This window comes from Triticum dicoccoides, chromosome 4A (assembly GCF_002162155.2).
Source record: "Triticum dicoccoides isolate Atlit2015 ecotype Zavitan chromosome 4A, WEW_v2.0, whole genome shotgun sequence".
Lineage (NCBI taxonomy): Eukaryota > Viridiplantae > Streptophyta > Magnoliopsida > Poales > Poaceae > Triticum > Triticum dicoccoides.
The window spans coordinates 449,263,791-449,277,618 of record NC_041386.1 but is presented as its reverse complement, the minus strand read 5'-3'; positions in this window follow the sequence as shown (position 1 = coordinate 449,277,618).

Genomic DNA, 13,828 nt, shown 5'->3' with positions numbered 1-13,828 from the left:
GCGCGGGCGGCGTGCAGCGGCGGCGCTAGAGGTGGGGCGGGTGTGGGGATGCAGGGGGCGGCGGCGGCGTTATAAAGGGGGGGGAAGGCGACGACTTGGGGGAGGGGTCAGCCTCGGGAGGCGGGTCCTCCCCGGACTCGGGCGACGGCGGCGGTCGGGACTCCTGTCCCGACCCGGCGGGAGGTGGCGGCGGCTGGCTGGGCCGGCCTTGGCCCAGTCAGGCGCGGGGTCTCTCTTTTTTTTAAACAATTTCGCTGCGACTAAAAAAAATTCTACAAAAATAAATAAAATTCTAAAAATGCCAAAACAAATTTTCACCGTCTAAATAAAATATTTAGAACAGGATGAACATTTTCTTGGCCCTAAATGAAATTTTGGAAACGTGCAAATTTTCCTAAATTCAAATAAAATAGAAAATAAAACCAAAATAAAATCTTATTTGATTTTTTTATTAAATCCCCAATATTTCTATATTTTGGGAAAGTCATTTTATTCCCACTCTCATAATTTTTATAGTAGAAGTAATTGAAGATAAAATAAATAAAATCAAATGATCCTATTTTCAAAATTTGAGAAAACTCAAATATGAAAATAACGAAATCCCCAACTCTCTCCGAGGGTCCTTGAGTTGCGTGAAATTTCTAGGATCAACCAAATGCAATAAAATATGATATGCAATGATGATCTATTGTATAACATTCCAAATTGAAAATTTGGGATGTTACAGCACCAATATGGAAACCTTTGCTTGATGCCTCGGTACTCCGTGCCTGCGCTTGCCCCCTTAGCACCAAAGAGGAAACAAGGATGCTGCGCGCGCTGGCGCCCACCTGGCGCCTGCCTGGTCTCGATAGTCATGGCTTATGTCACGAGAACCTCATGGGGTTTGCCTGGCCTTGAACTCTCCGCCCCTCACGAGCCAGCCTAGTGAGGCCGCTCCCGAGGAGATCTTGTGTCGTCTGCCTTGCGAGGCTTGTCCCCTCGCGAGGGTCTTGATTCCTTGTTGATGAAGATGGTCCATACAGGCCTGCTAGCAAAGCCACGCCGTGGGCCCCAGGCAGGCAAGTCTGGGGACCCCCATTCCCAGAACGCCGACAATAGCCCACGGGCCCAAGGTGCGCTCGGGCTTGGCTTCGAGGCGAAGCCAAGGGTCAAGTGCGGAGTGCCACGGGCCCCAATAGGCTGCGGCCTTGATCGACGTGTGGCGGTTGATTAAACGTGGGCGTCTCCGCTTCCCCATGCTGCCTAGGAAACTGCCTGACTGTCAAAAGGCTGGCTTAGATCCCCTTTCTTGCTCAGATCCCCTTTCTTGCTCCTCGCTTCCAAAATCTTTAGATCCGCTCCTATCCTTTCCTGCACCAGCAACCAATGGCGCCCCGGAGGGTCAAGCCCGCCTCGTGGCCAGTGTCGTCTGCGGCGAAGGCTTGGTACGAACCTACCCTCGACTCGCCCAACGTCTCGGAGAAAAACCTCGCAGCCACGCGCTTGCTAACGGCGGGGGAGAGTAATGAAAGGGGGAAGACAGAGCTTCGGGTTGCCTCCGACGTGCCGGAGCCCGAGGGGAGTGTGTTCTTCCCCTTCTTCACGAGCAGTATCGCCACCGGGTTGGTTCCTCCCTTCTCCAATTTCTTCTATGAGGTCCTCGACCACTACGGGCTGCAGGCGCTGCATCTCCATCCCAACTCCATCTTTCTCTTGTACATCTTCGCCTACTATTGTGAGGCGTATCTGGGCGTGATGCCGTCCGTGGCCCTGCTGCGCCACTTCTTCTTCCTCCGTGCTAGCGAGGGCCATATCTCCGGGTGCGCCACTTTCATCGCGACCGGCAAGGCCAACTCGATCTCAAACTCCAGGAAGAAGGCCGACAACCTCAGGGCCAAATGGGTCATGATGAGCACCAAGCATGTCCACCCGCGCTTGGCGCTGCCGACGGAGAAGCCCCAGGCCGACAAGGCATGGTCCTACGCGAAGCTCACCGACGAGCGGGCAATGTTGGTGCTAGAGCACATGAAGTCCGACCTAAAGCCTGGCAACACGAAGCGGCGAGGAATACAGGGGCCATGCTCTTGAGGGAGTTCCTGGCGCTGCGCGTGGCCCCGCTCCAGGCCCGCTCGTGCCCCTTGTGGGAACTCGGGGATGAAGAGGACAAGGTTCGCTTGAGCTCAGAGGCCTTGTACGACGAGGAGCTGACCGTAGCTCTCCGCCTCCTGGTTGGGGATGATCAAGAGTATCCTCTGAATGTCTTTACCCCCTTGTTCCGCCACAAGGACAGTGCGCTGATCATGGCCTCCAAGCTGACCTTTAATGGGTGTGGACTGGTGCCGCCTGTGCTCATCAGGGCCCGTGCGGTGCTAGCGCCGGTGCAGCTGTCTTCTGGTGAGTCCTGTGGGGAGGAAGAAGAGGAGGAAGACTCGGAGGTAACCCCTGAAGGGACGGGGGAGACCTTCCCCTGAGTAAGGCTGACATCCTCCGCGCCTTCCCCGACGATGACGAGGTCGATGCTTCCCAGGAGAAGGAGGGACTGGCCATGATCCCGACGAGGAGCAGGTCGGCGCTGATCCCCCGAGGTTCTGCTGCTGCTCCAGTGCTGGCTGGGGCCGCTTCTGGTTCAATTGCTACTCCTGCTTCAGCTTCTGGGGCTGGTGCACCCACGCCTCGAGTCGCGACGCTCTCCAGCTTTAAGCTCACCAAGCGAAAGGTGGACTATGTTGTCGTAGACCAGTAAGTTCCCCGCCTCGCCTTGCTCCTGCAGTTGATGCTCATTTCCGACTCTGTTTCCCTACCGCGTAACCAGGCTGGCGTCTGCGGTGAAGAGGAGAAGGGAGAGCGAGGTGGTGCCGCTTGTGTCTGTGTCGTCTCTTGCAACCGCGCCCCTCTCCGTGAGCAAAGGTGGGGATGGTGCTCATGCTTCTCCAGCCTGGTCGTCCACGCGAGGCCCGGTGGAGCACCCTCGGGAGGAGTCAGCCCCCGAAGCACCGCTGGATCAGGAGGTGCCGGTGTCCGGCATGGCTGGAGAGGTTCCGAAGGCTCAGGAGCCCTTGACCTCCCAGGCTCTGGTGACAACGTCGCCTCCTTCTCCTACTGCGCCCCTGGCCCCAGGTTCTTCTGCTTCCTCAACCGTCTTGGAGCATGCCCTTTCGGAGATGGCCCAGCTGCGGGAAGATCTCCAGGGCACGAACCTGCGCCTGGTGGCCGGGCGCCTGGAGCTGGTCTCTAGCTGGCTTCACTCTGACTCGGCGGTTCGAGTGTCGCTAAGCCAGGTCGCGGCGGCCTCCGAGAAGGAGAAGTAGGCCACCGCCAAAACTGCGGCCGATCGCGAGGCGGCATTGAAGGATGTTGAGGCCGCCCGCGGCCGCTGCCGAGAGCTGGAGGACGAGCTGAAGGGCATGTGCGGCCGGTATGCAGAAGAAGCACGTGGCCTCCAGGCGAAGGAGGAGGAGATGAAAGCCCGGGAGGACACCATCAAGGGCCGCGACGCTGAGCTGGGGGAGCTGGCAAAGGTGCAGGCAGTGGAGCGCAGCCGGCTGGAGGGGTTGGAGCGGAAGGCGAGGGTGAAGGAGGCCGACCTTGACGCCATGGCGAGGGTCCTTGCCGAAAACCGCACGGCCTTCTCGACCTTCGAGGAGAGGTCCCGCGTGGCGCTGAAGACACTGTAGGAGAAGGGCTTGGAGAAGCCGCTGACCACCGACGAGGATGGCCCTGCTCAGCTGCTTCCCTTCCTGGTGAAGGCTCTTTAGGAAGTCGTGGAGGGCATCGGTCCTATGGCGGAGGCTGAGGCACGCGTCCTTTCCTCAGCCGCACTGACGCGGTCTTTAGCCACCTGCACCTTCGCGACCCCAACGCTCGTCTTGATGAGCTGCTGGAACCTGTAGCTGACGAACACTGCGTGGCTGCCGCCGTGGCCGTGAAGGGTCAAGTGGAAGCCTTGCTGAAGAAGTTCGACGCCTTCGTCCCCTCGCCCTCGACCGGTGATGCAGGTGAAGGTGACGCTACCCAGGAGGGGGCACCTTTTGCAGGCGCCAGCAGTGTCCAGGGGTGACTTGCGGCTGCTTTTCTGCTTTATTCCTGCAACATGCACCATGCCTCGTGGAGGTGTTAAACTTGCATTTGATATTGTGAAAACAATATGTATTGTAATATTTGCTTTGAGATTTTGCGGTTTTCTTCCTATTTGCTTTACATTCTGCGTCGGCAGAGCCCGGCGCCGCGCATACCTCAACCGCCGTTGGGCCGACCGGAAACTAGGACGGACCAAGTAGTGAGGGGCTACGTGACTAGTTAGGCTCCTGAGTCGCGATGCTCAGGAGTCCCCCTTGGCGCGCAAACAACCTATAGGAAGGACATGCGAGGATAGGTTAATGTTCTACGTCGGCAGAGCCCGACCCCGCGCATACCTCAACCGCCGTTGAGCCGATCGAAGACCAGGACTGAAAGTGCTAGTGATCGACTAGAGGGGGGGTGAATAGGCGATTTTTATGAAAGTCTTCAAAACATGTAAGTTTCAAAGACAAACCATAGAAATAAACCTATTACCATGCAGCGGAAGGTAGACTACACTAGGCAAACCATAGTCAAGTATTCAATGAAGTGAAAGCACAATGACTAATAGCAGCTAGGCAGTAAGGATCAGGTAGGAAGATATTGTGAAGCCAATCAGAACAAGTAACCACTCAGTGAAGCCAAATGGTGATGCAATCGTACAATGACTTCACAAGGACCAACAGTAAGTAAAGGGAGGGGAAGGGTGAAACCAGTGACTTGTTGAAGACAATGATTTGTTTGACCAGTTCCAGTTGCTGTGACAACTGTACGTCTGGTTAGGGAGCCTGAGATTCAACTCAGAAGACCTCGTCTTCACCCAATTCCCCTTGAGCTAAGGACACCCAGTTCTCGCCCAATCACTCTGGTAAGTCTTCAAGGTAGACTTCCAAACCTTCACATACTTCGTTCACTGGCGATCCACAATGACTCTTGGATGCTCAGAACGCGATGCCTAACCGGCTGGAGGATTCACAGTCCTCAAGTGTAATAAGTCTTCAGATCACATAGACAGGAAGACTTAAGTGATGCCTAACACTCTTTGGCTCTGGGTGGTTAGGGCTTTATCCTCTCAAGGAATTCTCTCTCAAAGGCTTCGAGGTGGGTTGCTCTCAAACGACAAAAGCCGTGCTTTAACTCTGAGCAGCCAACCATTTATGGTTGTAGGGGGTGGGCTATTTATAGCCACTAGGCAACCCGACCTGATTTGTCCATGTAAGTGCATCTAGTGCCACCCCTAGTTGGTTTCGGAGTATTAATGACAAACCTAGTTGAGGGACTAATGTGTTTGTGAGAATTGCAGGATAACACAGGTAGAAGTCCCTCATTGATTCGGTTTTCCTACCAGATATGACCCCTAAAAATGTATGAAGACATTGAAGTCAAAGGTGGTATGTGAAGACATTCACATTGAAGACTATGACAAGAGAAGACATCGCATGAAGACTATGGAGCGCAAAGACTTAGATCTTTCATAGTTCTTTTTCTTCTTTGTTGAGTCATAGGAACCACAGTACTGTTAAGTGGGGTCCAAGAAAACCAGTCAGAATGACTGAAGTGATGCTTAACCAAAATCCTATGTCTTCGAGTGAAGACTATGAGAGCGAATCTTGTTCAGAGTTGGACAAGTCAACTTTGCTTGTAGCCCAAGTAAAGTTGTCGTGTGTGTTTCAAATCTGACCGTTGGAACACGTGTCAGTTCCTTAGTGACCCAGGGTCATTTCGGACAAATCAGGTCGGGTTGCCTAGTGGCTATAAATAGCCCACCCCCTACAACCATAAACGGTTGGCTGCTCAGAGTTAAAGTACGGCTTTTGTCGTTTGAGAGCAACCCACCTTGAAGCCTTTGAGAGAGAATTCCTTGAGAGGATAAAGCCCTAACCACCCAGAGCCAAAGAGTGTTAGGAATCACTTAAGTCTTCTTGTCTATGTGATCTGAAGACTTATTACACTTGGGGACTGTGAATCCTCCAGCCGGTTAGGCGTCACATTCTGAGCATCCAAGAGTCATTGTGGATCGCCGGTGAACGAAGTCTGTGAAGGTTTGGAAGTCTACCTTGAAGACTTACCAGAGTGATTGGGCGAGGACTGGGTGTCCGTAGCTCAAGGGGAATAAGGTGAAGACGAGGTCTTCTGAGTTGAATCTCAGCCTCCCTAACCAGACGTACAGTTGTCACAGCAACTGGAACTGGTCCAACAAATCATTGTCTTCAACGAGTCACTGGTTTCATCCTTCCCTTCCCTTTACTTACTGTTGGTCCGTGTGAAGTCATTGTACGATTGCATCGCCATTTGGCTTCACTAAGTGATTACTTGTTCTGATTGGCTTTACAATATCTTCCTACCTGATCCTTACTGCCTAGCTGCTATTAGTCATTGCGCTTTTACTTCATTGAATACTTGACTATAGTTTGCCTAGTGTAGTCTACCTTCCGTTGCATGGTAATAGGTTTATTTCTATCGTTTGTCTTCGAAACTTCCATGTTTTGAAGACTTTCATAAAAATCGCCTATTCACCCCCCCCCCCCTCTAGTCGATCACTAGCACTTTCAATTAGTATCAGAGCAAGGTACTCCCTTGTTCTGTGTGATTCGGTTTAACCACCTGGAGTTTTAGCTATGTCGACTGCAGGGATAATCAAAGTCTCCGCTGCGTGCCCCGTCTTCGATGGAACTGAATATCCCTACTGGAAGAATAAGATGCGCATGCATCTTGAAGCCATTGATGTCGACCTATAGTATGTCGTCAAGAACAGCGTTCCCAAGACTGGAGAAGGTGTCACTGCTGGTGATGTCAAGAAGTTCGTTCAACTGGACTCTACTGCCAAGAATATCATCTGTGGTCATCTGACCAAAGGACAGTATGGCCGCGTGAGTGCTTTGGAAACATCTAAGCTAGTCTGGGACTGGCTCTCCAAGGTCAACGAAGGCATCTCAACCCAGAGAGATCAGAGAATCAGTGTCCTTCACAACCTCTTCAACCGCTTCAAGAGAAATGACAATGAGAATGTCCAACTCACGTTTGATCGACTCACTAACATCACAAATTAGCTTCAAGCCCTCGGCGCTACTGAGATCACCAAGCATGAAGTCGTCAAGACACTCCTGAGATCACTTGACAGTTCGTTTGACACCCTAGCCCTGATGATTCAAGAACGTCCTGATTTCAAGACACTCGATTCGTCTGACATACTTGAAAGACTCAACACACATGAGTTTTAGCTTTCTGAGAAAAGAGACATCTACGGTCCCAACTATGGGCGAACTCGTGCCTTGAAGGCAAAGGTTGTCTCCTCATCTAAAGAAGAGTCTGACAGCAGTTCTGATGATCCTGAAGACATTGGAAGGGAGCTTGCTATGCTTGTGAAGAAGTTCCAAAAATTCACCAAGAAGAAAGGCTTCAGAAAGTCTTCACGATCAAGCTCAAGGAATGATGAAGCTTCTGCTCATGACTACAAGAAGAGAACATGTCACAAGTGCAAGAAACCTGGTCACTACATCTCTGAGTGTCCACAGTGGGACAATGAGAACAAGAAGAAGAAGAAGAGCAAGGAGTATGACTCTGACGACAAGAAGAAGAAGAAATACTCAAAATCTTCTTCCAAGTCTTCCTCCAAGTCTTCATCACACAAGAAGAGCTCATCTGGCAAGGCACGTGCGTTTGTTGGCAAGGAAATGGACTCTGAGGATGAGTCCGCTTCTAAGGAGGCGGAGGTGGAGTCTGAGGAGGAGTCCGATTCTGGCATTGCAAGTCTGGCTACAGCATACGTTGCCAAGTCCATCTTCAACACTGAAGGCAATGACTTCATCACTGACGCCGATGCAAATGACAAGGACTACTGCGCTCCTTCCTACTGCTTCATGGCACGTGGTGCCAAGGTAAACACACGCACTACTCACTATCAAACATCTAGTGACGATGACTCTGATTGTGGTTCCAAACCCAGCTACAAAACACTTGCTAAAATTGCAACTGAACAACAGAAAACCATGGAACACATTCAAAAACTATTAGACAAAAGCGATGATCTGTTAGACGCTGAAATGACTCGATCTCAGTCCTTAATTAAAGACATAAAAAATCTTCATGCTAAGTATGAGGAACTTGAAAGTCGTCATGAAACGCTCTCAACAGCTCATGAAAGGCTTTCCTATGATTATCTTCAAAGGAACCAAGATCTTGAGAAATTGAGAGCGGCTCATGAAGATCTTCAAAAGGAAAACGAGTCACTTCACACCGAACAGATCAGTTCAGCTCAGGAAGGATTTGAACCACCATGTATTAAATGCATTGAGCGTGATAACGCTACTTCTGTTGATGAATGCTCTACTGTTGTTACTGTTGCAATATCTTCAACTGCTGATGTGGAAACTAACTCCTCTACTGAGGACACCACTGCTATTGCTGATGAGAATGCTAGGTTGAAGACACTGCTTGAAACAGGGATGTACAAAAGTCTCAAAGGGCATCAGACACTTTGTGATGTCCTCAAAAGGCAGATCCTGAACTGAAACCCTAGGAAAGAGGGTGTTGGGTTCGTAAGGAAAATGAATGCTGATGGCTCTTACTGGAAACCTGAGCAGTACCCCAAAACCACATGGGTTGCTGCAAAGGAACCTTCAGCAGATCCATCCACTCTATCTGGCTTCACTTGTGCTAACCCCATTGTTATTGATGAATCCTTTGATGCAAACTATAAACTGTTTAAGAATCAAAATGGTGAAGTGTTTGCTAGGTACATTGGTACTAACTGCAGGAATGGACCGCCTATGAAGAAGATCTGGGTGCCGAAAAGGTGTTTGGAGAATCTTCCTGTGAATGTCATCATGACACCACATGTGAAGAAGACAAACCCCAGACCACAGGCTTCATATGGTCCAAAGGCTTCATACAGACAGAGGACTCACCGGAGTCAAACTAACGCAAATGTTTTGCAGGGAAGCCACACTCAGGCCTATGAATATGAGCGCGGTCCTTTAAACCGCCATGATCATAAGACCAAGAACTATTCTGCTTATTCTTATGAGTACTACTGTCCACCTGCAAGACTTTTTGCTAGGGCTCCAAAGCCAAAGTTCTCAGATGCTGCACTTAGACTCATTGCTTCGAAGCCACCCCTGAAGATGTGGGTGGCTAAGAAAGCTTAACTCTCTTTTGCAGGGAAAGGTCTCCAACCGAAAACCAAAATCATCTAACACTATTGCTGGGGACCTTAAACATCTTGTAGGGCACAAGACCAAATGCCCAAATGGTCTTACTATGTACTTTGTTTCTAAATCGCTTGCAACTTGCCCTATCAGTCCTAATCTCGACCTAAGCTTTAATAATCCACTGGTTCGTCAAATGTTTTTGCTTCACAATTCTCTTCGTGAAGCCTATCCCCCTAACTGCACTATAGGGTACGACACCAGCTGCTTCAGAATGGATTATTGATAGTGGGTGTACAAATCACATGACTGGCAAGCGAAGCCATCTCATGGACTCAACTTTACGTCCATCAGAAAAAATTCACATCACATTTGCTGACACTGGTAAAAGCAAGGTATTGGGTCTAGGTAGAGTTGCAATCTCAAAGGATCAACACATGGATAAAGTCATGCTTGTTGAATCCCTTGATTTCAACTTAATGTCTGTCTCAATGCTTTGCGATTTAAACATGATTGTGATGTTCGGAAATATCGTTGCCTTGTACTAATGAAATCTGACAAGTCTCTAGTGTTTGAAGGGTATCGAAAAGATGATTTGTATGTGGTAGATTTCTCAGAAGGACCACAACTTGCAGTATGTCTTCTAGCAAAAGCTTCTGAATGCTGGCTCTGGCATCGAAGGCTAGGGCATGCTGGCATGAGGAACCTCCACACCCTTGCAAGGAAGAAGCATGTCATAGGCATCGAGGGCGTGAAGTTCAAGAAGGATCACTTATGCGGTGCCTGTGAAGCAGGATGACGAGGGCAAGCATCCCTCGAAGACAATCATGACAATGACTCAACCCTTCGAACTGCTACACATGGATCTTTTCGGTCCCACTCATTACTCAATTCTTACTACTACTGCTTGTCTCTATGGCTTTGTCATTGTTGATGATTATTCAAGATATACTTGGGTGCATATAATCCTTTACAAGACTGAAGTGCAGGATGTCTTCAGACGCTTCGCCAATCGAGCAATGAACAACTATGGCGCCAAGATAAAGCACATCAGAAGTGACAATGGCACTGAATTCAAGAACACTGGCCTTGATACATATCTTGATACTTTGGGCATCACACTGAATTCTCAGCTCCGTACACGCCACAGCAGAATGGCATCGTCGAACGCAAGAACAGAACACTTATTGAGATGGCTCGAACGATGCTTGATGAATACAAGACTCCAAGAAAATTCTGGCCTGAAGCCATTGACACTGCATGCCATATCATCAACCGTGTTTATCTTCACAAGCTTCTGAACAAGACATCGTATGAGCTCCTTTGTAACACCCTCGATGCGACTATAGCTCCCACGTGTCGAGGCACGACTTAGAGACATAATCGCATTGAAGGCATATGTCGCAAGTTAGGCAATCTTCACAACATCCCATGTAATATAAATAATAATAAAGGGGAGATAACATAGTTGGCTTACACTCGCCACGTCAATCAGGTACATAAATAACATTACATCATCCAAACACTCATGGCCCGACTACGGTGCCAAAATAAAAGAGAACCCAACATGCGACATGGTCCCAATCACCCCCAACTGGGCACCACTACTGATCATCGGGAAAGGAAACATAGTAACATTGAGAGTCTTCGTCAAACTCCCACTTGAGCTCATACGCGTCTCCTGGAGCAGAATCATCAGGCCCTACATCTGGTGTAATATTAATCTGTGAGCCACAGGGACTCAGCAATCTCGCACCCTCGCGATCAAGACTATTTAAGCTTGTAGGTAAGGCAATGTAAAATATGAGAGGAGCTACAGCAAGCGACTAGCAAGTATGGTGGCTAACTTATTCGCAAAAGAGAGCGAGAAGAGGAGGCAAAGCGCGAGCGAGAAACTAGAGAACAACCTGCGCAAGCATTACTCCAACACCGTGTCCACTTCCCGGACTCCGCCGAGAAGAGGCCATCACGGTAACACACTCAGTTGATTCATTTTAATTAATTAAGGTTCAAGTTATCTACAACCGGACATTAACAAATTCCCATCTACCCATAAACGCGGGCACGGCTTTCGAAAGTTCAAATCCCTGCAGGGGAGTCCCAACTTAGCCCATGACAAGCTCTCACGGTCAACGAAGGAATAGACCTCCTCCCAAGACGTTCCGATCAGACTCGGTATCTCGGTAATTCAAGACACTTCGACAGGTTAAAACAAGACCAGCAACACCGCCCGAATGTGCCGACAAATCCCGATAGGAGCTGCACATATCTCTTTCTCAGGGCACACTCAGATTGTCTTAGGTACAGGTAGGCCAGCCCAGAGTTGCCCCTGGTGGCCACCGGTAGCTGACAGGTGGACCAACACTCAGAGGAGCACTGGCCCGGGGGGGTAAAATAAGATGACCCTTGAGTCTGCAGAACCCAAGGAAAAAAGGCTAGGTGGCAAATTGTAAAACCAAGGTTGGGCATTGCTGGAAAAGCTTTAATCAAGGCGAAATATTAAGGGGTTCCCATTATAACCCAACCGCGTAAGGAACGCAAAATCCAGGAACATAACACCGATATGACAGAAACTAGGGCGGCAAGAGTGAAACAAAACACTAGGCGAGAGGCCGAGCCTTCCACCCTTTACCAAGTATATAGATGCATTAAGATAACATGGCAATATAATGATATCCCAATAAGTAAATAAATGTTCCAACAAGGAACGGCCTCCAATCTTCACCTGCAACTAGCAACGCTATAAGAGGGGCTGAGCAAAGCGGTAACATAGCCAATCAACGGTTTGCTAGGACAATGGTGGGTTAGAGGTTTGACATGGCAATTTGGGAGGCTTTCAAGCAAGTGGTAGGCATCGTAGCATTGGCATAGCAAAAGAGCGAGCAAACTAGCATAGCAAAGATAGTAGTGATTTCGAGGGTATGATCATCTTGCCTGCACAGTTGTCAGAGTTGACTGGATCCTCAAAAGCAAACTCAACGGGCTCCTCGTTAGTGAACTCGTCTCCCGGCTCTACCCAAACAAGACAAACAAGCAAACAAGGATACAATCAACCACGTGCAAGGATCAAACAATAAGATGCAATGATGATATGCTATGCGGGATGCGATGCGGGATGCAAAATGCAAGATATGACAGGAAAAGCATGAACCTGGCCTCAACATGGAAAACAAGTATGCCACTGGAAAGATGAGATGAAATCGCTTGAAAACGATATAAAGAACGCCGGAATCGGAGTTACGGTTTGGAAATGGCAAGCGATTCAAAAATGACACCGGTTTGCGATTTACAGCAAGTAGCCATCTAAATGCAATGAGATGAACATGCTACATCACCCAAACATGACAACAAAATACATGGCAGGGATGCACACAAGATGCTTAACAAAAGTCTAGCACTGAGCTACGGTCAATTCATCCATTAACAGGTTCAAACAAGCATGGCAAAAATGCATATGGCAAATAGATCTCAGACTTAGTGAAATCAACACTTGTCTGGAATTTCAGATCAGGTAGCCCTCTTCGGAGCAACAAAACTACATGCTACAGAATCTGAACATGGCAAAGTAAAGCATGGCATGGAGCTACTCAAAGAGCTTAACAAAAGTCCCTTAGTGACCTTGAGCCAAAAGGGATCAGAAAATATAATTGCAAGCACGTGAACATAGCAAAAACATAATCAGTTTTCAGACTTAGTGAAAAACTGACACATGCTGAAATATAACTCAAGTAGGTATGTTTACGAGCTCGATGCACTCACTACAGTGCAAGTCATGGCAAGACAAGTATACATCTATCAAGAACACACAAAATGCAAGCTAGACATGGCAAGAACAATAGCATAGCATGCACGGATCAACTACAACATCACCAGCAAAATTGCAAGCAAGTTGACAATCTGCCCAGATTCACAAAGTAGCAAAAGTAGAGTTCGATTGACTCAAGCTAGGTTGCTCCATAATTGCAAACAAAGACATGGATGGATAAAGCACTACAATATTAACAAAACATCCTTACTGATCATCCTCAAAAGAGGCACGGATCACTAGGAAACAACGAGAACATATGGCATCATGAGATAAACAGCTCCAGGACTTAGTGAAATTACTAAGTCCCTGAAAACAGAATTAGCAAGTGCACCACTTTGCAAGCTTGCACAAGTCACCACATACATCCTAAAAATACATGGGTTGCACCTCTGGAGAGATGACAAAATCCTTAACAAAATACATGTAGAACTCACTGGCATATCATGCACACAATAATCATGGCAAAAATGACAAAAGTGCTAAACGGAGTAGCAGATCTGACAATTAACTCAAGTAGCCCTCTTCTAACAGCATTTCCGGCATCAAGATGAGCTCAAATGAAAATGATGCAATGGAAAGAAATGATGTACTCTCTGAGATGAACATTTTGATATGCTATATGCATGAATCGGAGCTACGGATGCAAAGTTACGGGGCTACGAACATGTGCATATGGACTGAGAATTTTTGGGACTTGGGAAAAATTCAACCTCCGGATCTGGATCTAGGGTTTCACGGCACGCAACCCGAGGCGGCCGGATCGAGCTCGCCGGAGAGGGCGCCGGTGGCCGGAGCTGGGAGAGGAGTGGCCGGGCCGGGGCCGGCGGTGGCGGCG